At 42.7% G+C, this 22700-nt stretch overlaps 1 long non-coding RNA gene across 2 annotated transcripts; it reads left to right on the forward strand.

Annotated features, from left to right (window-relative positions):
- Positions 1–1094: 1094 nt before the first annotated feature.
- Positions 1095–21913, forward strand: LOC115093912. Of its 2 annotated transcripts, none has more exons than XR_003857436.1 (3): positions 1095–1273; positions 18714–18828; positions 19029–21913. It is a non-coding gene; the product is annotated as an uncharacterized LOC115093912 (long non-coding RNA). The 2 variants fall into 2 exon arrangements; XR_003857435.1 differs by lacking the exon at positions 1095–1273 and adding an exon at positions 15479–15607.
- Positions 21914–22700: the final 787 nt, after the last annotated feature.

Genomic DNA, 22700 nt, shown 5'->3' on the forward strand with positions numbered 1-22700 from the left:
ATACTTTGTCGATCTGTCAATACGTTTCCCCGGTTCCCATTAAAGTCAACGGGGAAAGGATTTCCTAAATAAAAATTTAAACCCCCCCCCCACCCTCCTGACCCCCCCAAGACTTACCAAAACTCCCTGGTGGTCCAGCGGGGAGTCCAGAAGCCATCCCTGCACTCGTTTGCCGGTTCATTATGGCGCCGATAGCCTGTGTCACAGGGGCTACCGGTGCCATTGGTCAGCCCCTGTCACGTGGTCACCGGCGCCATCTTGTGCTCCTACCATGTGACAGGGGCTGACCAATGGCACCGGTAGCCCCTGTGACATAGTATGGGCAAAGGCTATCGGCGCCATTTTGAGTCCTGGCATCGGAAGGCCGGCGTGGAGAAGGTCGCTCCGGGACCCCCGTTGGACCCACAGGGACTTTTGGCCAGCTTGAGGGGCCTCCTGACCCCACAAGACTTGCCAAAAGTCCAGCGGGGGTCCGGGAGCGACCTTCTACATGCCGGCCATTCGATGCCAATACTCAAAATGGCACCGATCGCCTTTGCCCTCACTATGTCACACATAGTGAGGGCAAGGCGATCGGCGCCATTTTGAGACTCAAAATCGCCGTCCGATGCCAATACTCAAAATGGCACCGATCGCCTTTGCCCTCACTATGTCACACATAGTGAGGGCAAAGGCGATCGGCGCCATTTTGAGACTCAAAATCGCCGTCCGATGCCAATACTCAAAATGGCGCCAATCGCCTTTGCCCTCACTGTGTTACACATAGTGAGGGCAAAGGCGATCGGCGCCATTTTGAGGGTCCGGGAATCAAAATGGCGTCCATTTTCCAACCCACTTGACAGCCACTTCTCCTGTGCACCCAATGCCGAGGAGGCGCTAGGGACACACATTTGGCCCTAGCATCTCCTTTTTAGCACGACCCCTCATTTAAATATTCGATCATGCGTTCAGGAGAGGTGGCTGGGTGCTCAACACTGAGCGCCCATTTTCTGTGCACATTTATTGGATCGGCCTGATCGAGTGTATACGAACTGCTTGTCTGTTCCCTGCTAACTCTACCCCATTATGATTTTCTGTGCAGGATGCAGAATCCTTTCCCACATGCTGCTTCTATTGTGGCTACACTCTAGAAGTGCTGAGATACTTCTTTCATAAAAGGAAAGAGAGCACCTTCATGGAAAAGTGTAGCAGGGGCAATGCTATCATCCATCGATTGAGAACCTTGAGGAACAGGATTATTCAGAGGAGGAAATAAAGACATCCTACCTAGAAGGTACGCATCACTTTGCTGCCTCCAGAAATATCTGTGGCCTCTCTTCTGGTGTTTATATTGGTCCCAGGGCTAAGTTCTTGCACAGTCCCAAGAGCATCAGGGCATGGGTTTTTTAAAAGGGAGTAGAATAGATCTCCAGGGCTCAAGGTAAGGGGGTGACTCTTGCTGTGGGTGCTATATCAATGAGTGTAATAGGTGCATGAACCAGATTAAACATGCTGGACACGGATGGGTGTTACAAAATTAAACTCTACCGCTGCAGATCTTCCACTGTGATTAACTGGCATCATACACATTTATTCCTTTATATCTGTGTTCAGATTCAGATTTCCAGAACTTCTCTTAACTTATGCAAGTGTCCATCAATATGTGGGGGTCTCAAGAATATCTCATCCTCCAGGGCATGAAAAAGTAAGAATTCCAGGTGGGCAGGGGTCTCCTGGACGTGGGCAGAATTTCCTTCCCAGGGGGAAGTGATATCATCGACCGGGATGGCAGCTTAACCTAGGAGCTCCCGACGTCGCTCAGACTATCTGCTTGCATCGAGGCACCTTTTCCACTTTAATCTGAAGCGCCGATTAGCCTCTAAATCACTTATCATGGCAGCTAAGCGCAAAAATACTAACTTGCGCCGATTCTCCTACATAGATGGGAGCAGCGATGAAGCGCGCAATGCCCAAGATGGCGCCGATCAACCAGGCCCGGAGAATGAACAGCTGCGCATCGAGTCTATAAACATACCTAACTCAGATGTACCATCCTGTGCGGAGTTCAGAGAATGGTTCACTATCCTCCGAAAGGACATTAAGTCCTATCGACAGGAAATGCTGGAACATATGTGTGGGAAATATGTGCTTGCCAGCAAGCCATTTCATCAGGGTTTAAAACACTAACTTCCCTTCTCCCTGACATTTGCCTGAATAAAAGCATCACTTGTGCTTAAGCCTCTCTGCCTAGGAAAGGATACCTGACTTCATGTATTTCTCTAGTTTATAATTAATCCTGATAGCCTGAAAGTAAGGCTGGGTGTTCCCTAGTCAGAGGCAGGACAAAGTCAGGAGGTATAGAATTCAGCAGCCAATGAAATGATCCGTGCACACCCCCTGAGCCAAAGCCAATAGTGTAAGGACTCGTCTGTTGCTATGGGAAAGTAGCCAATCATGTAATGACACATCATCTGCCTTTGTATGAATGTACAATAAAAGGAAGAGCCTCGTGAGGGCTCAGCCCCTTTTGCCTTCTCTTCCTGCCTGCGATGAAAGCTGTCTCAAGTATGTTCTTGGCCTCCATACTCTACTTCTGGTGAGCCCGACCGTGATGATAAACTCCATGCTTATTTCGGCTGGTCATAGCCAAGGTACGTACCGTTCAACAGATTTGCAATCGTAATAATTTAAAAAAAGTACTTCTTAGTATTTTTAAAGTATTTCTCAGCAAGTTTGTTCCCCCCACTCGTGAGCATGGGCAATGATTTGACTGTACAGCAGAGGCTACATGCCAGGGAGCTGCAGCAAATCATCAATAATCATTATTTCATCACCAGAAGAAAAATAGCGCAAGTCAGCCTGGGGGACTTAGAAAAATTAATAAGTGAAATAGCTTGCCATTGCCCTTGGTATTCTGGAACTCTAAATACTCTAAATACCCAGGAATGGATTTCAATCGGCAATTGTCTTCATACGGCTCCCAGAGCTCCCATAAAGCAAAGATTAATCTGGCAAAAATGTACAGAGGCCATCGAACACATGGAAAAAAAAAGTTCCAAGACAGCAGTTTCAAACCATGTGCTTTTAGAAGCAGGCAGACTCAATCAGAATACCCTTCCCCCATCTTATGCTCAGTCTCCCTCAGAGACAGCAAATTCTTTGTATCAGCTCTCCATACCCACACCCAAGCCAATTCACACCTTCCCCATTTCTTCAGAAAAGCAACCCTTGAGAACAATAGAGCCACAACCTGGCCTGGGTGGGGCGATTAGCATTGAATTTCAGCAGAAAGAAAACTTTACAGAAGAAGAATTGTTGGAAGGACTTCAAGCCTTCCCCATCACAGAAAAGAACCATGAACAAAGGGGGACAGAAAATGAAATAGAACATCTGGGGACACACACTCACATGGCTCCTGTGGCTTCCTCTGCGTCCATCTCAGAGAAAAGGCCCCAGGAAACTGAAAACACTGAGGTCAGAAAAACTAGCCTTCCTCCATCTTGCCTGCAAGCCCTTCCCCCACCAACCACCAACTCCCTGTACCACCATTTGCCATTGCCTGAGACAGTCATTAATTCTGCATCATCAATTTGTCCAGGTAAATTACCATCTCAAACCACTGCTCCCGGTAACAATTTATGTGCCGTGGTCAGCATGGGATTTCACCTAGAACATGGAAATCTCACAAGAGAGGAATTATTGAAAGGGATTCAAGCCTTTCCCATTACAGAAAGAAACAAAGAACTAGGTGTGGCAGCAATAGAGTTGAGTGCAGCCCGGAATGCCATCAGCAGTGGCTATGCCCCCAGGTCTTCAAAGAAATCAGCGTGTAAGACCTTGGGCCAAGCAGCTACACTCCTGCGTTACAAGCAAAGAAAATATCAATATGAAAAAAAGGATTTAATTAGACTCCTGCGTTACAAGCAAAGAAAATATCACTATGAAAAAAAAAAAAATGGTTTCTCTTTACAAACAGTAGTGATTGGAAAAAAAAATGGTTTCTATTAGTCTTTGAATTCAGTTACAAAAAATCTGCATACTTTGAGAGTATTTTCCCCCACAAAGTGAATGCAGAACCTTATGTTAAAACTACTGAGATTTGAACAATTACTGTGTAAATTACATGTTAAAGTTTCCCTCTTGCAAAATTAATTTGGCTCACATTTAAAATGACTCCATTTCTCTGAGATTTAAGTTTATAAGCAATTGCTTGAATTGCCAGCGCACAGATTCTTATTGCAATTTTCCCTATAGGAGAAAAATAGTATCTGTCTGCAAGGAATCAGCAAATCCTCGGTCGATGTTATCTATTGTTAAACAAAACTATCTTTCAGTTCCTATTGACTGAAGGATTAATTCCTTGGGTGCAGTTCTTTTCTTTTAAGAAACACTGCTCCTCCCCCCCCCTTTAACTCTTGCTTGCCACTCATGGGGGAGGGAGGGAGAACTTTTGAAAAGAAAAAAAACTGGACTTAGTACTGCAGTTTCTCTCTCTAGTTTATATATGTTATAACTCAGACAGTTCAGATATCCTGCTGATCCAAATCTTTTCCCTCAACTTTCAATGCATTACTGCACTAGCCCTTCCTCTCAATCTGTCTTTAATCTTTTAATACTTTCAAACTTTAGCGTGCAGCAGACAGAGCTGAGCAAACAGCGTGTTTAATTTCCTATTCTAATAATTATAAGAAGAAATTCTATTCTGATATTCCACATTGAAAGTAAGCTCAGAGTATTATTGATTGCAACCTGGAACAATAGTTGCAATCTATAAAGTAATGATGGTGTCTCCACTAGGAGGCGCTATGTTATTCTACAAGTTATATTATATTATTGTTTTAATAATTCTGTTGTATAATAGTTTTTATTTTTCAGATCTGCGGTCCTCATGTCTTAAGGACACTTCAGTTTTATTTTCTTTTTCACAAAATTTATACAGAATTCTGAACCTTAAAATTTTTACTGATAGAGGTTGCTACATCTAAAGCAATCCCTCCCAAACCTTTTCTTGCAAATCCAAATTGATTTTATTAAATTGAATGATAGAATTGATTCTCCAAGGTTAAAAAAGTAAGAATTTCACCTTAATCCTTACCTTAGTAATTTTTTGCTGTATGCCAGTTTTTAATATTTTCCAGATTTACAGCCTTCCTGCCATGAGGAGATGTGAAGATGACACTTTGCAGTTTATTTTAACATTTTTCTAACGCCTTTTGACTTTTGATTTTTGATCCTTGATCTAATTTTGTTTTTGATAACTTTTTGGTAAGATTTTTAGCTCAAATTATGTGTTATCTGTTGTCTGTCTTGATGCAAGAAATATTTGCAGGATGGATGAATATGTGTCAGTTTTGTGTAAATTAATATTTGCAAGATGAATGAATATATGTCAGTCTTGTGTAACATATGTTTAATGTAATCTCTAATATACTTGTCATTTGATTCTGCTTACTGCAAATGACTTTTCCTTTAAACGATTAATTTACATTTATTGCTATTTTACTGAATGAAAATTGATCACTGCATAAAAACGTTCTTGATAATGGGGTTACGTTCTGAAAACTAAAAATGGCTCTATTTACTGCAGCCATTCCTTTGCATGAATTTTGTCAATAATTGAACATTAAATACTTATTTGGCATCCCCTACAACACCACAGGGCAAGCCATTGTGGAGAGAGCAAATCATACCCTTAAGAGCTCTGGACCAAACAAAAAGAAAAAGGAGGGATTGCCCCTGGATTTCCCCCTAAGAAGGACTGGCTGAACAAGAACAAAGTATTGTTTTAAATCACTTTAAATCATCCAAACATATCAAATTTAAGACCACAGCCATGAGTAATCATTATGGGACTAGGGTTAGTCACCCACAGCCATCAGTTTTGTATAGAATATTTAATGTCTGGTACGGGCCCGTTCCCTTAAAATGGGGAACGAGGATGTGTTTCTCTGCTTGCTTCCACAGGTATCAAGCCGTGGAAAGATGGAAAGGTGTCCAGGTCTACAGGACCCGATCCCAAACTTCTCCCTGAGCCTCCACAGCCCTCAGAAGGACAGAGACCGGACTCCTTGCAAAAAGCAGCACCACATGACCTGGGGACAGATCAAGGCCCTATCCAACCAATCTGCACAACTCTTAGAACAGCAAGGCCTTGAGAACTCCAGAGAACTTATTAGCCGCTTTTTCTTGCCTGAATGCCAACTCATTAACAATTGTGTTCTGCATCCTCCTCCTTTGCCTTATTTCTCCAGCTATGGCGATTTCAGAACAAGGACTCTGACAGAACTTTTCACACCTGTTGAATCGAACAGACTGTTGGATCTGCGCACACATGCCAACCCAAGCCCGCGGAGAATGACTGATGCATGCTGTACCATTTAACCTTACAGTATGAACTAATTATCCTTTTCAGAGAGGTGTTTTCATTAACTCTCCAGTTAATAATACCATACTACACATTGGTAGCCGTATTCAAGAGACTGCCGCTCTTTGTTGGGACTATGATACAGGGGATGGGAAAGGGATTCAGGTGGGAAATATCCATATTGTAACTGAACTTTTGTATTAATCACTGAACACTTACATAATTATACCACATATATGTATGCAATTGGCAGATTTCAGGATGTTCAGTGGGAGACCCAAGCAAGTACAGAAAGTATAGAGGGGATGAAGGATTTACCCTTTGTAGTTATATAGCCCAAATGATAACCAATGACATGTCCACTAATCTGTTAGGAAACATATGGATGTTATGTGGGCGTAGAGCATATATGTACATTTCCCCAAGATGGAAAGACAGATGCACTTTAGGCTACATCCTCCCCTCATACTATGCAGTCAAAAATTTACCCAAAGCAAGGCTCCGTAACAAAAGGGAGGCGATAAATAATCCCATAGAAAAGTTTACAGAAACTCAGGTAGCTAGAAGCCTGTTTCCTCCAATGGGGACAGCTATGAATTACAGAGATTTACACATCCTAGCTAACTGGACGACTGCCATATTCAATCAGACAGTCCATGCATTAAAACTACTCACAACAAAAGTCTCTCAGATTAGAGAAGTAGCATTACAGAACAGCTATACCTTAGAAACCATTTTAGCCTTAAAGGGTGGTGTTTGTGCATTAATTGGATCTCATTGCTGTGTGTACATATCAGACTATAAAGCAAACCTCACACATACCATAGAGCAGATAGAAACCATGGTTGCTGATGCACCACTTTCAGACAGAATACCTACTTCTCCATGGGACTGGCTATGGTCCTGGCTCCCTGCTATTTCTGGTCTCAAAGGGGTGATTTCTATTATAATGACCATAATTGTCTTAATTGTTTGCCTGTGATGCTGTATTCAGTGCATACCCAACCCTCATATCCATATTGAAACCTTGCTCTCAGCCCGGATACAAAGATGTCTTGTAAGATGCCTAATAGGGAATCATGAGCCCTGCAGCGTTGGCACACCACCTGCACCAGCTCTGGGTGATATGGAGATTCAGGAGCTCATCGGCAGCTGGCACACCACGTCGAATCAGCTTTCTTCTCTCCATAATCCCCCTTTCCCCTATTTCCAGCCCATACCAAGACATAACAGATTTCAGTAAGGGTCTAAAGCTTCATTGAGCTGCCTAAACAAAAACAGAAAGGGTGAGATGTGGAAAATATGTGCTTGCCAGCAAGCCATTTCATCAGGGTTTAAACACTAACTTCCCTTCTCCCTGACATTTGCCTGAATAAAAGCATCACTTGTGCTTAAGCCTCTCTGCCTAGGAAAGGATACCTGACTTCATGTATTTCTCTAGTTTATAATTAATCCTGATAGCCTGAAAGTAAGGCTGGGTGTTCCCTAGTCAGAGGCAGGACAAAGTCAGGAGGTATAGAATTCAGCAGCCAATGAAATGATCCGTGCACACCCCCTGAGCCAAAGCCGATAGTGTAAGGACTCGTCTGTTGCTATGGGAAAGTAGCCAATCATGTAATGACACATCATCTGCCTTTGTATGAATGTACAATAAAAGGAAGAGCCTCGTGAGGGCTCAGCCCTTTTTGCCTTCTCTTCCTGCCTGCGATGAAAGCTGCATCAAGTGTGTTCCTTGCCTCCATACTCTACATCAATGGAGGAGATTCGAGAGGATATTGCTGCGATGGGTCACCGCATAGATGACCTGGACACTCGACTTGATTCACAAGAGGAGATATCTAATAATGTAAGGGCAATTTGTCTTGATTTGCAGGAAGATAATCAGAATTTGAAAGCTAAGCTTACAGATCTGAAAATCGCACACGATGGAGTAACTTGCGCTTTCAAGGGTTTAAAGAATCTCCAGATGCAGAGGACTGTACTACCCTGATAACTCATTTCTGCAAATACCTCTTGACCCCCTCTCAACACAAGGAGGGTGTGGAGCCACCAGATATCATATTATACAGAGCACATAGAGTTCTCCGCACTCCAATGGCTAATCGCAGTCTTGATATATGCTTTCATAGCTTTGCTATCAAGGAAAAAGTAGCACAAGCAGCTGAAAAAACAGGCCATATGGAAATGGGAGGTGCAAGAAATTGCAATCTTTTCTGACCTCTCGCAAGCAATGCTACAGAATCGTCAGGAACTAAAAGAAGTTACATCATTTCTGAGAAAAGATAACATTAGATACCGTTGGCTACATCCTTTTGGACTATCTTTTTCCTTGGAAGGAACTACACATAAAATACAATGTCTGGCTGACACATTTTGTCACTGTGACAATTCATAGCCTCCCAGGGATCCACCAAATCTGCTAAGCCCTCTATATCTAGAGCTGTGCTCCCCACCTGGCAAAGAGTGGGCAAACGTAATAGCAGACTGCGTCGGCAATCCGGAGGCTCTGCGCCCTCTAAAAGCACAACATGATTACTTGCTCTGGACGGTTATGTGAGTCATTGCTTCAAATGACTGCAGCGTAGCCAGCTTAGTCTGTGTAGACTGAACTTTTAGACTGCCACTCTATTTCACTCCTTAGTTAGCTAGCAGAATCGGCCATGGATCCGCTCTCTGGGTTTTCTCCAAGAGTTTGCGTTCAGGGTTTGTAACTTCCTTTTTCTCTTCCTTGCCCCCCCCCCCCATCTTATACTTTCCAGCTGATAAATATGCATAAGCTCATGCATAACCACGTGGTGTGTGGAGGGTCTCTTGCCGCATTGCAGGTCTTTTTCCCTCTCTCATTCCTTCAGGGGGAGAACTGCCATGTCCTTTTTGCCAAGGTGTGTGTCAGAGTGTTTTTCTCCATCTCAGGCTGCCCCCCTTCCTTCCAAGGATGGGGGTCTTTATGACCTCTGCACTCTGCTTTGGCCAAACCATGACACCTGCTTATGCTTTAGTCATATTGTCCTTCTGTCTGGTTTCTTTATTTAAACAGGAACATCTGATAAGGTATCCTTCAGTGTATCAGGCAAGGCCTGTTCTTTTTATTAGTATGGTTTTACTGCTATTGATTTTGTATTTCTTGCTTTATTTTCTGAGGACTGGTGATTCATCTTTTTCCTTTGTTGCACTGCATACAGAGACTCTGGCTTGTTGCGGTTTCCAGTTCAGTTTTTGTCTGCATGTTTCTATTTATGCTTTATGGTCTCTTTATTCTTTGTTAGGTGAGGGCCTGCACATGTGATTGAAGTGAGGTTTTCTGCCGGCGTGTAGTTTCTGTGTAGGGCTCTAGAGCAGCCTGGCTTGTTCCATTTTCCTAATTGAAGTATTGGAGTTTTAAGGCCTGGTGTAATACTTTGTATTGCCTTTGCTTAGGTAAGATGGTTACTGTTTGCGTGCTAGAAGTTGGTGCTATTCTGGTATGGGAGGTTTACTATTCATATAATTTATGTTCCAAGTACTCTTATTTTTCTCTTGTGTCATTCTTAACAATAAAAGTAATAGAGCCTTTTTTTTTTTAAATTTCTGCTGTAGATTGTAATGAGCAGTGTGTCACGCATGTGAGAACCATTTATCAGATGTGTCTCAACTGAAAAAAGTTTGAGAACCACTGGCATAGAAATTTTTCTCTTTTTTTTATTTTATTTTAAGAAATCAGGTTAGTAGATACCCGGCAAGAGTCAGGAGACCTGTAGAGGGTTACAATGTAGGACCAATGTCACACAGCTGGAGCAACAGCCTAGATGGCCAGAAGAAAGCGAGACCTCACCTACTTACACCACATATTAAACACTGACACTTAAAAGCTCCTGAGTGGGTTTTTGTTTTTTTTTTAGAAGCCTCTAAAGTTGAAACTCTAGTAAGTGAGTGATAGTTGTACTCATCTGGTGTAATGCTTTCCTTTCAGGAAAGTCTACAAAATACCAATAAATGAAAGATTTTAAGAAAACAATTGTGATCCTTTGAAACTGTAAGGAGCACCAAGTGATAGTTAAACCTAGATGTTTATCTGATACTGAAGCTTGTTGAAACTTATTATATCAAAGGGGAAATTTAGATTCTTACTAATGGGTAACAGCATAGGTTCATATATTGTACAATTGCATTGAATACTCTTTTTACTGTAAAAAAAAAAGTTCTTTATTGGTTGAATATTGTTTAGAAAACTGTTAAATTACCTGTCATCCTGATCCGACTCACACCTAAATACTATCCTCCCAACTTGTTAGGAGGAAAATTTGCTTCAATTATTCCTTTGGGCTCTTTTTAACAGGTATCAAAATACATTTAACCTTTTCACTTCCCATCCTAGCCCCTTTTCCATACCTTTGGAAGACTCCTTAACAGGATGGGATTACCCATCATTTAAGTAATCAGAGGCATAGGATGGGAGGGAGGAGTGGTAGGGCCTTCCTCATCAACTTATATGAGCTCCAGCCACAAATAAATGTTAGGCACTATGCAGCAGGGGTCTCTACTGGCCCTGGGTGTTGTAGAATTAAATTGGGGTTAAGGTTTAAAAACAGCCTCAAAGAATGGGATTTAGACTGAATTTGAATAAGGCCAGAGATTGAGCATGACACACCAACACAGGAAGTGTACTCAGAAGTGTAGCGCAGTTAGGGATTGGCAGTGGCAGCAGGATGAGGTGATTCTGGAATGAGGCAGGGGCCATGTGAGAATAACTGTCCTGGCTCCTGCACTGCCTTCCTGCCGCACAAGTTGTTGTCATGCTCTAGTCCCGTCCCCCTGATGATGTCCTCCATGCAGGAGGATCAAGAACCGGCAGTCGTTGAGGAGGAGATCACTGTTGTGAGGAAAAAACTTGCCTGTGCTGTCATGCTGAATCTTACCAGTCCATCGGGGCTTCGACAACTTAACCTCAACAGTGAGAGTAACTATACTGGCTCCTGCACCGTCTTCCTGCTGGCCAAGTTGTCATCAAACTCTAGCCCCACCCTCCCTGCTGATGTCATCCGTGTGTGTGTGGGGGGGGGTCAAGAAGCAGTGTAGACGCCAGAGGTGCTGCACACTAGTGGTGCGCACGTACGAATGAGCGCAACAAAGGAGCTCCTTTGTGCTGCTTCGTGTGCGATGAGGAACAATGAGCTGGAGATTATACCAGTTTATCCTTCCAGAGACTCAGATCATTGTCCTATTCCTGTCCTCATGTACGAAGGGAGATATGGTGACCTTCAAATTTATGGGCAGTCTCAAACTCTCGTCGGCCATCTTGTCTAGTTCTATTCAGTGTTCATGTATGGCCTTCCCCACTTGATTGTTTCAGTAATGATAAATGCTCAGGTGGTTAAAACAAAATAGCATATTTATGACGTAATACAAAAAATGTGATTTTTCTTTATTACAGAATCCTGGCTTCTAAATTCTGTTTTTTGATATTCTTTACCAAATTAGTCCACCCTGATATCTAATGGTCTCCCAACCAAGGCAAAAGGGGCCTGTTGATCATTTATAAGGAGTACTGGAAGATGGACTCTGAGGATTTGAGTGGTGACTTGCCCTATGAAATGTTAGTCCTTCATTCAATTGAGTTTAGTTTGGTAAACATGTTTGAACAAAGCAGGTGTGCTTTATGTGCTAAGATCAAAGCACTCAGAAAATGAACTGCGTTTCAATTTCAACTTATCCAGATAACACACTATTCCAGAAAATTCTGGATTTGCCACATAATGTAGAAGGGGTTGTTTGACCCCATTTCATCTTCTATCTGCTGGGCGGGAGAATTAGGTACTGAATGTGAAATCTGTGAGACTATACTGGAACAATTCCTGACTACATGGCCCACCCTTTTACATCGAAAGCAAACACAATGAAACTTCACTGAGTTTTAAAGACTAATGGAGGTTCCTGAAAAGTGCAGGGCTAAGGTTTACAGTGGTGACATCCTCCCTCCCTCCGTCTCTATGGGATTATTGGTATCTACATTCCTATCTCCCATATCCTTAGCATCAGAGGAGAATGTAAGCATAATGAATTTGCTACTTTTTTCAAGGACAAAATCTCCAAGTTAATAGATAATATTCCCTTGATGACCAAGCAAAAAATTATCCTTCATAAGATTCCTGACCAGAGCTGGTCTATTTTTGATTGTGTAGTTTCCACAGAACTAGACGTCATGGTTTACTTCATACTTAACATGTCGTTCTCAACAAGTAAAAATTGGGTTGGAAATTTCAAGTTGGGTTCCTCTGACCTCTGGTGTACCCCAAGGCTTGGCATTATCAGCAGCCCTTTTCAGCATCTGACTCCTTTATGTCAGCTGCTTGCTGGCCTTGGGGTACACTATAAATTGTATGCAGATGACATACAATTCCCCCCCCCCCCTTCCTCAAGGATACTTGGCATCTCACAGAGCAATTCATCTCATGTCTTACAACCATTCATGATTGGCTTTTTCAAAACAAACTTGCCTCAAATGTCCTGAAAACCAAAATTAGGATTCTAACTTGGTTCCCTTTTATGTTCCTGAAAAAATTCTTCAAAAATCAAAATATACCCATATACAAAAATGTGTAACCTTTGCATACTCGCATCAAGTCCCTTACATAAACTTAGTTTTTCAAACTGCAACTCTTACACCATCTAAAACCACTTCTTCAGCCACCTGATTTTTGAATGGTTCTTCCATCAGTTCTCTTTTTCTGGTTTGGAATATTGCAATGCACTTTTCACAGGTTTGCCTGCTTATTCAATTTGCCCTTTACAGATTATCCAAAATTCTGGTGCCAGGCTATTAACGGAAACACACATACGCAACACATCACCCCAGTTTTGTAAATGTTAAATTGGCTCCCAATTTCATTTCAGATACAATATAAGCTCAGTGTTATTTATACTCTCATTCATAATATTCCTTCACTGTGGATTGCAGCCTCACTAAATTCATGCTCCATCCAAATCTTTACGCTCCTCTAGTCCGTGCCTTCTAGATACTCCCTCTCCTCAGACAGTCCATCTTGAAGAGACTAGGGAAGGGGCTTTCTCCACTGCCAACCCTTTTTTTAATGGAAATCCCTCCCAAAAGAGAATAGCAGAACCAAAGGTTTTTTTTTCCCAGAAAGCACTTAAAACCCATTTACCGTATTTCAAAAGGTATTTTCCATCTGAGCACTATAAAGTCTATCATCACTAACAGTGTCTGTGATTGTTTGATTTTTGTCATTGTTTGATTCTTATATAATTTTTTGTTTTCTTGTACCCCACCCTGAATGGAGGAAGGGCGGGTAATAAATATTTTAAAATAAACTGTTCTCCCTCTTCCATAACTACTCCCCCAGTCTCTACCTCTTCCAGCCAGAATTTATTTTTTCAGTTCCTCTCTGACCCTCACAGCAGTATTTGTGAGAATCAGTGTGCAGTGCTTACCTCCCTCCAGGAGGGGCTCTCAGTGAGTTATGTTCCCTGCTGCTAGGTCCTCCAAATACTATGGCTTTGGAGTTCCTGCTGGCAGCCATGTTTCTGCACTGCCAAAGTTTAAAAGCTTGCCTCAGCTTAGAGTTAACTCTGCTCCTTGTCGTGGATTCAGTTAGTCTTGATTCTTGTATTTTGGTCTTTGCTCTGTATTTAGCCCTAGTATTGTGGCCTTCTCATTTTGTTCTGTCTTGGTTTGTGGCCCTCTGTTCTGGTTCTGGTCTCTGTTTGTCCTTTGGCTTTATTCTGTCTAGCTTTGTGGGCACCCTTTTATTTCCCTGTCTTAGCACTAACTCTGTCCTGTCAAGTGTGTGCCTTTTAGTTCTTCCTGTAAATTCCTGCCAGCCATCAGAACCTGAATGCTCAATCCAAGGCAGAAGATCCCAGGTGCTGGGGCAATCCTGTTCCTGGGTCCAGCCTTTCTCCTGTTCTAGGAGTTAGCAAACATCAACACTACTACCATCACAGTATCTAACTGCCACCCAGTATCCCCTTTTAAACCACTTCCTAGCAGTTTTCTTAGCCATTCTTTCATCCTCCTCCCTTTCTAGGCTCTCTCTCTATCAGCATCCATTCCCTTCTCCACTACATCTCAGGAAGCCTGCCTCCTAGACTGCTGCTCCTCCTGTAGCCAATTGGTCATATTCCGTAGCCAGCCAGTAGGCTGCAGGGGACAGCAACAGCAGTAGCTGGGAGACAGATGAGCAGTGCAGGGTGGGAGCAGTAGTGAGGTGACAGAAGCCCTTTCTTACTGCCCTCCCCCACAGCCCTACAGCATGGAGCTCTCAGCTCCCAACATACAGCCCTTCAGGGGACAATATTGGGGTGCTCAAGCACCCACAGAGCTGGCACCTCTGAAGGAAAGTATCTGCAGCATCAGCCACAGAACCTCAGAACCCTCCTAGAACCAACTACTGATGAGAGAGAAAACATGTCTGACATATGGCTTGGCTGTCTGGTTTCCCTGGCTCTGGCCCCTCCCCTTTTGACTGTTATACCATTAGGAATTATGTCTATGCCTCTGTGACGTCACAGTTCTGTGGAAGTTACCTGCTGTTTGAACACCTTCAAGCTCTGTGGGAGTTTGGCAAAGCTTGAAGGCTGCTAAAGGAACTCTTTCAAGGCTTTTAAAGAATGTAAAGCAGACACAGCTATTTCTGGATTTCCAGTTAATTAGTGTTCTTTGGAAGAGAGGCAACATACTATCACATTCTCTGGAGGACACTTAAACATCCTGTGGTCCTGAGTTTTCTTGTCCTCTCTTGGATTTCAGCCCTTTGGAGCTATGTCTCAGCTGCTGTTATTGATTTAGTTTTTAGAGGTTTTTTTTAAGATCCAAAGTGTTTTGTGTTGTTTCTTTCTTTCTTTCACTCGAGGCAAATTACCATCTTGTCACTGGGAAGAGACAGAACATCTCTGGGCAGGGCAGAGTTTTGCTTCTTAGTGGGCGCATTCCAACCCTTTCAGCCCCTCTGGAGTATCTTTTTTTCTTTTTTTCCCTTTCCCAATAATTGCTGTCGCTTTGGGAACACTTTCATTATATCTTTGTGTGCCCAAAGTTATGTTTGTTTGTTTTTTTGTTTTGTTTTTTTAAAACTGAGAATGAAAGTAGTCAGGACACAGAACAAATCATGTCAGAACTTTGTCTATAACAACCTTTGACTTTAAACATTTTAGTCCTTAGTTTAACAAAAATTATCATGTTGACAAAACAGCTTTTTTGCAAAATGCTTCTTTTTCAATAATATTCTGCTTTGAGGAGTGGACCAAGGAAACATGAAAGCCATTTCAGTAAGTATGAATGGAGATTTGTGGCTGACCTTACATGATATTTGTTAACATTTTTTTCTTAATGCTTTTTACAAATATAAAAATCCATGGGGTCTTTATCATAAGATATATTGCTACCATTGAGGACTTTTTAAAAGCCAGTTACCCAAGAAAAAGGATAGTTTGATAAAGTGCCCACCCTTAACCTGGCAAAACGTCTATGTAAAGTTTCAACATCTTGGATGTGTTTAACTTGGGGGAATGGAGGAAAATAAAGTGCACAGACTGCATTTTCAAATTCTGCTTGTGTTCTAGTCCTGAAGCTTGGAAGTTCTTTGAGACCAGGCATCCTAATGAAGAGATCTTTTCAACAGATTCAAGTGTATAATACTGTTGGGTTTAATGTTATATGGTTCTCGATGTATTGACCCCTGAAGAAGCAACTTGATTGTTGCGAAACACCGGCCATTGTCGGGTCATGGGTCATTTGTTAAACATTCGAGTCATTGGTCAAACATTCATGTCACGGGCACAGACGGATAATATCTATATATATTTTTGCTGATAAACATTTCTTCAAATTTCAAATTGTCCGAAGCCTTCTTGGTGATCTTTCAGTGCCTCTATAATCGCAGATGATTGAACAGACCGGACGGCTTTGAATTGCACAAAGCACGTCGCCAGGCTTGCTGATGCGGTTCTTATATATAGATTGATATAAATTTGTTGAATTGGTGATGAGCGTCATTTGAATTAATATATTGGTGGATTCCTATGTTTTTGTGGATTTTAAATCTGCCACATGAGTGAAATCGCCACTTACTTGCGGGGCCGGGCCCTGTGCGCGCTGTGCGCATTTTAAAAAGGGCCCGGCTACATGCATAAGTGCCGGGCCCTGACAAATGGATGGGGATGGGCGGGCTGGGACAGCGCCATTCATCACTGTCCTGGAGTCTCAGGGCCCAACCTGAAGTAACTCGAAGAAAAAAAGGTAAAAAAAAAAAAAAGGGGGGGTTGAGAGGGAAAGGGAGGTTAGAATAGGGGATAGCCCCGATCTCATTGCTGCGTGAATTTGCAAAATTTTACTCCCCCTTGTGTGCGCCGCACGCACATACATATAAAATCCGGTGCATATGTGCACATGGCCTGTGTATTTTATAACATGCTTGCGCCAGTGCGTGCACCTTTTAAAATCTACCCTTAAGGGTAGTAACAGCCACCTCAGCAAGTTACCCCATGACTATTTGTTCTCCAAACCGTACAAGTCAGGGCCCTCATTTGGTTGCTGTCTGAATCCAAATCCCCTTTTCCCACTGCTGTTGAAGCAGAGAGTAATGATGGGGTTGCATTAAGCCTTGATACTGTTATTTGTTAAGGGTAGCAACTGCCACACCAGCAAGTTACCCCATGCCCTCTTTTCTTTTTCCATCCTCTAGCCTTTAGGGATCCACAGTGTTTATCCCTTGCCCATTTGAATTCCTTCACTGTTTTCATCTTCTCCTCCTCCTCTGGAAGGGCATTCCAGACATTCACCACCCTCTCCATGAAGAAATATTTTCTGACATTGGTTCCGAGACTTCCCTGGAGTTTCATTTCATGACTTCTAGTTCTATTGATTTCTTTTCATTGGAAAAGGTTTGACGATTGTGCAGCATTCAAAACCTTTCAGGTATCTGAAGATCTGTATCATATCTCCCCTGCACCTCCTCTCTTCCAGGGTATACCTATTCATATCCTTCAGTCTCTTCTCATAAGTCTTCCAATGCTCACCCCTTCCCAATTTGTTTGCTCTTCTTTGGACCGCTTCTATCCTGTTTTTATCCTTATTGAGATATGGGCACCTCCCTTTTTTTTTTTTCCCCCTTACTGATTATTCCTCTCTGGAAGAAATCAAAAAACCAAGACGAAGTTTACCAACCCAAACAAAGCCCTTGGCTTTTGCTGTTATTCTCCCCAGGTTTGAGCCCCACACGCAGCCTGCACTGCTCTAGAAAGTAAAGGAAAAAGTAAATTCCCTGTACGTACCCGGATCAGTCCAGACCATGGATTAAGCCTCCTGTCCAGCAGATGGAGACAGACCAAAACTGTGAGGGCATCCTATATCAGGACAGAGCCTACCCTACATCCCTTCAGTATAAAGTACTTTCAAAGCAGATATGACTTCCAAGGATCAAGCAAGCAATAAGGAAAAAAACTGGTAAATGTAACAAGTGAACAATTGAAAGAATTCTGAATGAACAAGAACGCTCTTACTTAAAATATTGTATTTTCATCTATAAGATGCTTTCGGTGTCTTGAGTAATAATAGTCAAAAAATCAGATAATTGAAAAACCTGGAGAGAAAATAGTACCTTTGAGCGGATGTAACAGATCAGGTACGGGGGGGGGGGGGGGGGGGGGGGTCTGGACTGATCCGTGGTACTACAGGAACGAAAATTAGCAGGTAAGAACCAATTTTCCTTTCAAACCCTTACCTTCAGTTGTTTGAGAACAGCAAGAACCTTGCAGATGAAAAGAGGCTTCCTGGGGAAAGCAGAAGCAGGGAAGGCAAGGGAGGTTTGGTGGAGGGAAAGGCTAGGCTGCTCTGCCAGGCAAGGGAGTCCAGCAAATTCTCTTGCGAGTCCTGGAGAACAGCACAGTCCTCTGTTCCCAGTGGCTCCACAGATCTATGTAACAATGCCCTCTGGGTCTCTCCCGGCTCTCACCGAGTGCTGGGCCAAGACTCAAGAAGGGGCTGCAGCGAGCCAGCCGGGGGGATACTGGAACAGAGGGGACAGAGAAAAGGGGAGGGAAAAGTTGGTCCCCCTATCATTGGTTGGGTTAGCAATTGCCTTCACTATCTCAGATTTTTTTTTTTTTAATGGTTGTTAAGGTTCATTAACTTTGTTTTAGCTTTCCTTCTCTTGTTTTGTTATTCCAGTAACTGTTTGTAATCCAATCTGTTCATGCTACCATGTGGGTGGTTCTGGCTGCATGGAGTTCTATGCTCTTTTTCCCCTGTCCTTCCTTTTCTTTTCTTTTTTTTTTTTAGTTAGTGGGAAGTACTTAATAGTGTTTGGACGAATCTCTAAGTTGGTTTTCAACTGAAATTCTAACTGAGGTATGCAATGTTTTTTTTTCATCCCAGTTTCAACAAGCTGTGCCAGGCATCAATGGAGAAGGTGGAAGCAATGCAAACGGAGATGGAAAGCAGATGCCAGAGAGGGTGCGGAAGGAACAGGAGAAAAGATCTGGAGAAAAAGGTTAGCAATGTTGGAGAGTGAGGCAGCTGGGCAGGAAGAACAGGCTGGGCCCACTGCTGTCTCTGCCACAGAAGCAAGTGCATGATGTGCGCTCCTGATGCAGAGAAGGATCTGCTGTGCTGGCATGTGTGTAAGCACTATAATGCACTGTTTCGATCTAAGGCTCCCATGTCAACTAAGAAAAGGTTTTTTTTTTGTAGATTGCTGTTGTCAGCTCTCTGCGCTGAAGACACATAATGTCAAACAAATACAGCACTGCTGGTGTGACACCTATAAGGAGGTAAAGGAGAAGGCGGCAAAAATAGAGGCAGCCACAGCACAGGACTTGGGTGGGCCTGCAATCACTATTGTTTTTGACGCCCCCCCCCCCCCAGAGGAGCTCATCGTGTTGACTCTGCACCCTGAGGTGGTGGTTGGGGGTAGATGCACCTGACTGTGACCCAGATAGGAGAGAAGGTACAGTTTTTTTACAAGGCTACTGGGTTTGCATTTTGATGTTTCTCTTTTGTGCGTTTGGGTGGTTAACAGCTGACAATGAATTAATCAACTGCAGCTTGTGTTCCTTTATCCTTTCCACGGGTCAAGGCATGCACGAGTGCAGTTGCAGAATGTGAATGATGGTGCGGAAGGAGAGGCACAGTCTCGTCCGTCCTGCACTAGAATTCATTTCCTATTCACAATGACTCATCCCCCTCCCCGGTCCAGAAAGCCAGAGTATTGAGGAGAGCCAGCCAGAGTACCCAGCGACTCTTAACTTGGAGGTGGTAATACTGGAAACACATTTATTGGAGACAACAGACTCAGAACATCTGGAAGAGGAGATTCTGGTTAGGCTGCCCATTATCAGCCTCGATGGGCTGGATGTTAACTTAGTGCTTGAATTGATATTGCATCAACAGCAGTACGACCTGGCTGTTGCTGAGGGCTGGCATTCCGTCCAATCTGAACTTGGAGAAATGCATCAGGAGAACATTGCAACCATGGCCACTGTAGCCGGTCTAATGCGTGGCTTTATCAGGGCAATCCAGGATCTCTCCAATGCATTTTGGTTGTTGTACCACCCTTGACGTCCATCCACTGCTGTAGTTTCTTTCTTGCAATGGAGTTGCAAGAAACTACAGCAAAAAAAAAAGGGGGGGGGGGGGGGCTGGCTGGGTGGGTTTTGCAGCTCGGCCTTCTACAGCTAGAAGTTTCTTTACCGGAAATTAGAATATAAGAGAATAAAGAAATACAATTCTATTTCTATAATCTGTTACCCTTTGTAAGAGCAACATCAGTGAGCCCTTGCTCACACAGGGGTGTCCTGTCTTTGTGTTTATGGAATTTGGTAACAGGCAAGTGTAGAGAGCCATTGGACCCCTGCCAAGATCAAACTAACAGGATGGCTTCCTGTTCACAAGTAACATAATTTAAAAAAAACAACAAAAAATCTTGCTGGGGGGAGGGGAGTTTGGGAGGGAAATATGTGCACCAAACCTTTCTCTACCTCTCCCTTTTAGTGATGTGAGCTTGTCCCAAACATCCCTCCTTCCCCCTTTCCACCAGTCTCTCACTCTTTGCTCCACCAGTCACGTGCTCTCTCTCACCCTCCATCAGTCCAAACCTGCCAGTCACTTTCTCTCTCCCTCCACCAGTTCATCTGTTAGTCGCTCTGTTTCTATCTCTGTCAGTCCATCCCCACCAGTCAGTGTTTCTCTCCATCAGTCTGTCTCTCTCTCCTTCCACCAGTCCATTTCTACCAGTCTGTCTCTTTATCCCACTCCACCAGTCCATTCCCTCCAGTCACTCCAGATCCAAACAGATGAAACTATGACTGCCTGTAGTTAAACTACATAAATTCCTGAATGAGTACAGTCTTGCACACTGACGGCTGTACTTTGCATTTATGTATATTCAGTTTATATCAGTAAGAATTATTTAATAAGTTTTACATATTATGAATGAGTCTGGTGTGCATGTAATTATTTCTTTTATTAATAACTTTTCTATATATGGCACATAACTGCAGGTAAAAACGAAACATGTGTTGTAAAATTACCTTTTGCTGGGCTAATGTTGGGTCGACGTTTTCGCCGGCTTTGCCGGTGTACACGTCGCTCGGGGAGGTGGTCGCTGAGGTTCTGGGGATTTCGCGTGCTTGTGCTTTGGGATGTCTCGGGCACGCGCGCGTTCGCGTGCCTGACGTCGGACAGCACATGCGCACATGAAAGTGTAACCATCTCTAAAAGTCAGTAAGGAGGTCCAGACAATCAAAAGGAGGGCTTTGCTGGTTGTGCGGGGCTGGTGGTAGTTGGTGGGAGATTGTGCCGGGACGGAGCCTCTCGGGGAGCGGGGCGCGAGTTGGGAGGTCAGTTGGGGACTCGGATCGACAAGGGGCCTCGTGAAGTGTGGGGGCTCGAGACGATTCGAACGCTATGTAAGGTACGTCATTTGTTGTTTGTTTAACTGTACTGAGACGAAGCGTTTGGGTTGCCTTGGCAACTTCACAACAACCTTGAACGCTGCCTCTCAGTTTGGCTCCGTATCTAATGTTTATAATTTTCAGCTATAGCCTTGAGATATTCAGTTTTGGGCTTGTATTGTTACTGGACTTGTTTCAGATGTACCTGTTTTGAAAACAAAGTGATAGATTTGCCTCAGATGTTCCCGTTTTGAAAATAAAGTGTTATTTTAGAAGAAAGCTTTATTAAATATTTCTCTGAACTTCGTCTGGGCTCAGAATATACTTCAATTCAAGGTCAGTGTCTGAAAGACTGTTAATTAAGATTCATTTTTTATTCTAAAATCATAAATCAAATAGAGTCCACAAGATCAGTTCATACAGCTAACAACATGTGGGGGTCTGCAAAAATGCTGGAGGTTGAAAAGGGGTCTATGCTCCCAAAAAGGTTTGGAAACCCTGCTTTAAGTTATTTAAGGAATTTAGCAGAGCCTTGCCACTATTATATAAGTAAAAATACTTCCCACTCTGCTTTTTAAATACAGTAAGTTTTTATTGAAGCCCCTTTAAAAAAAAAAAAAAAAAAATCTGAAACTTGAGTTCTGAATTTCTCATTGAAACACTAGGCTGTTCCAGAAACTTGAACAGGGAAGTTTTAACTCTGTACCCTAATTTTTTAACAGGTTTTATGATACCGAGGAATTTAATGTGGGATTTCTCACAGATTTTATTTCTGTTACTGAGAGATGAGAATCATATTCAGGAAATAATTTTATCTCAATGAGATTTTTAGGTCCAAGTGAGATTATACTACCAAGTGATGTGCTCCATTCTTCCAGAATTACTTCTTTCACACCATTCCTATCAAAGGCCAACTATATTTTCATGGTCTCAACTAGAATTTACTTTTTCCTAATCTTATTCTATCTCTTAACTGGACAATCCTTAAATTTAGGATTATACATTTTTTTTATCACTCATACAGTAACATTTTGGCACCTTAATAGCCTCTATAAAAGAACTGCTGTCAAAAGCTTCTGCCCTGTGTGGTGCCAACAGTTTTTCTCTTCAAAGTTCTGTATCTGTGAACTGAGGTATTCTTGACTGTAAATCCTTCCTCTCGTTGATGTCATGAGAAGTAGTTCTGAGAATGGGTTAAAAGGACTTTTAAAGTGAAGTATCTATTTCAATTTCCCCCTTTTTATAACAAAAACTCTGAAAAAGAGGCTTTATGGTTTTTAAGTTGTTTTATAAGTCTTAAAATTAATTGATCAATTATTGTGCTGTATCCTTACGCCTGCCTTTTTACATGTTAAGATTGCTGTTTCCATAGAAACTGCTTGTTTTGCATACTTTGGCAGTTTGGAATGTTGCCAAGAACTGCAAATTTAGACAGAACAGTTGAGAGATATTGAAATCAAGGACTGGATCA

This window comes from Rhinatrema bivittatum, chromosome 6 (assembly GCF_901001135.1).
Source record: "Rhinatrema bivittatum chromosome 6, aRhiBiv1.1, whole genome shotgun sequence".
NCBI lineage: Eukaryota > Metazoa > Chordata > Amphibia > Gymnophiona > Rhinatrematidae > Rhinatrema > Rhinatrema bivittatum.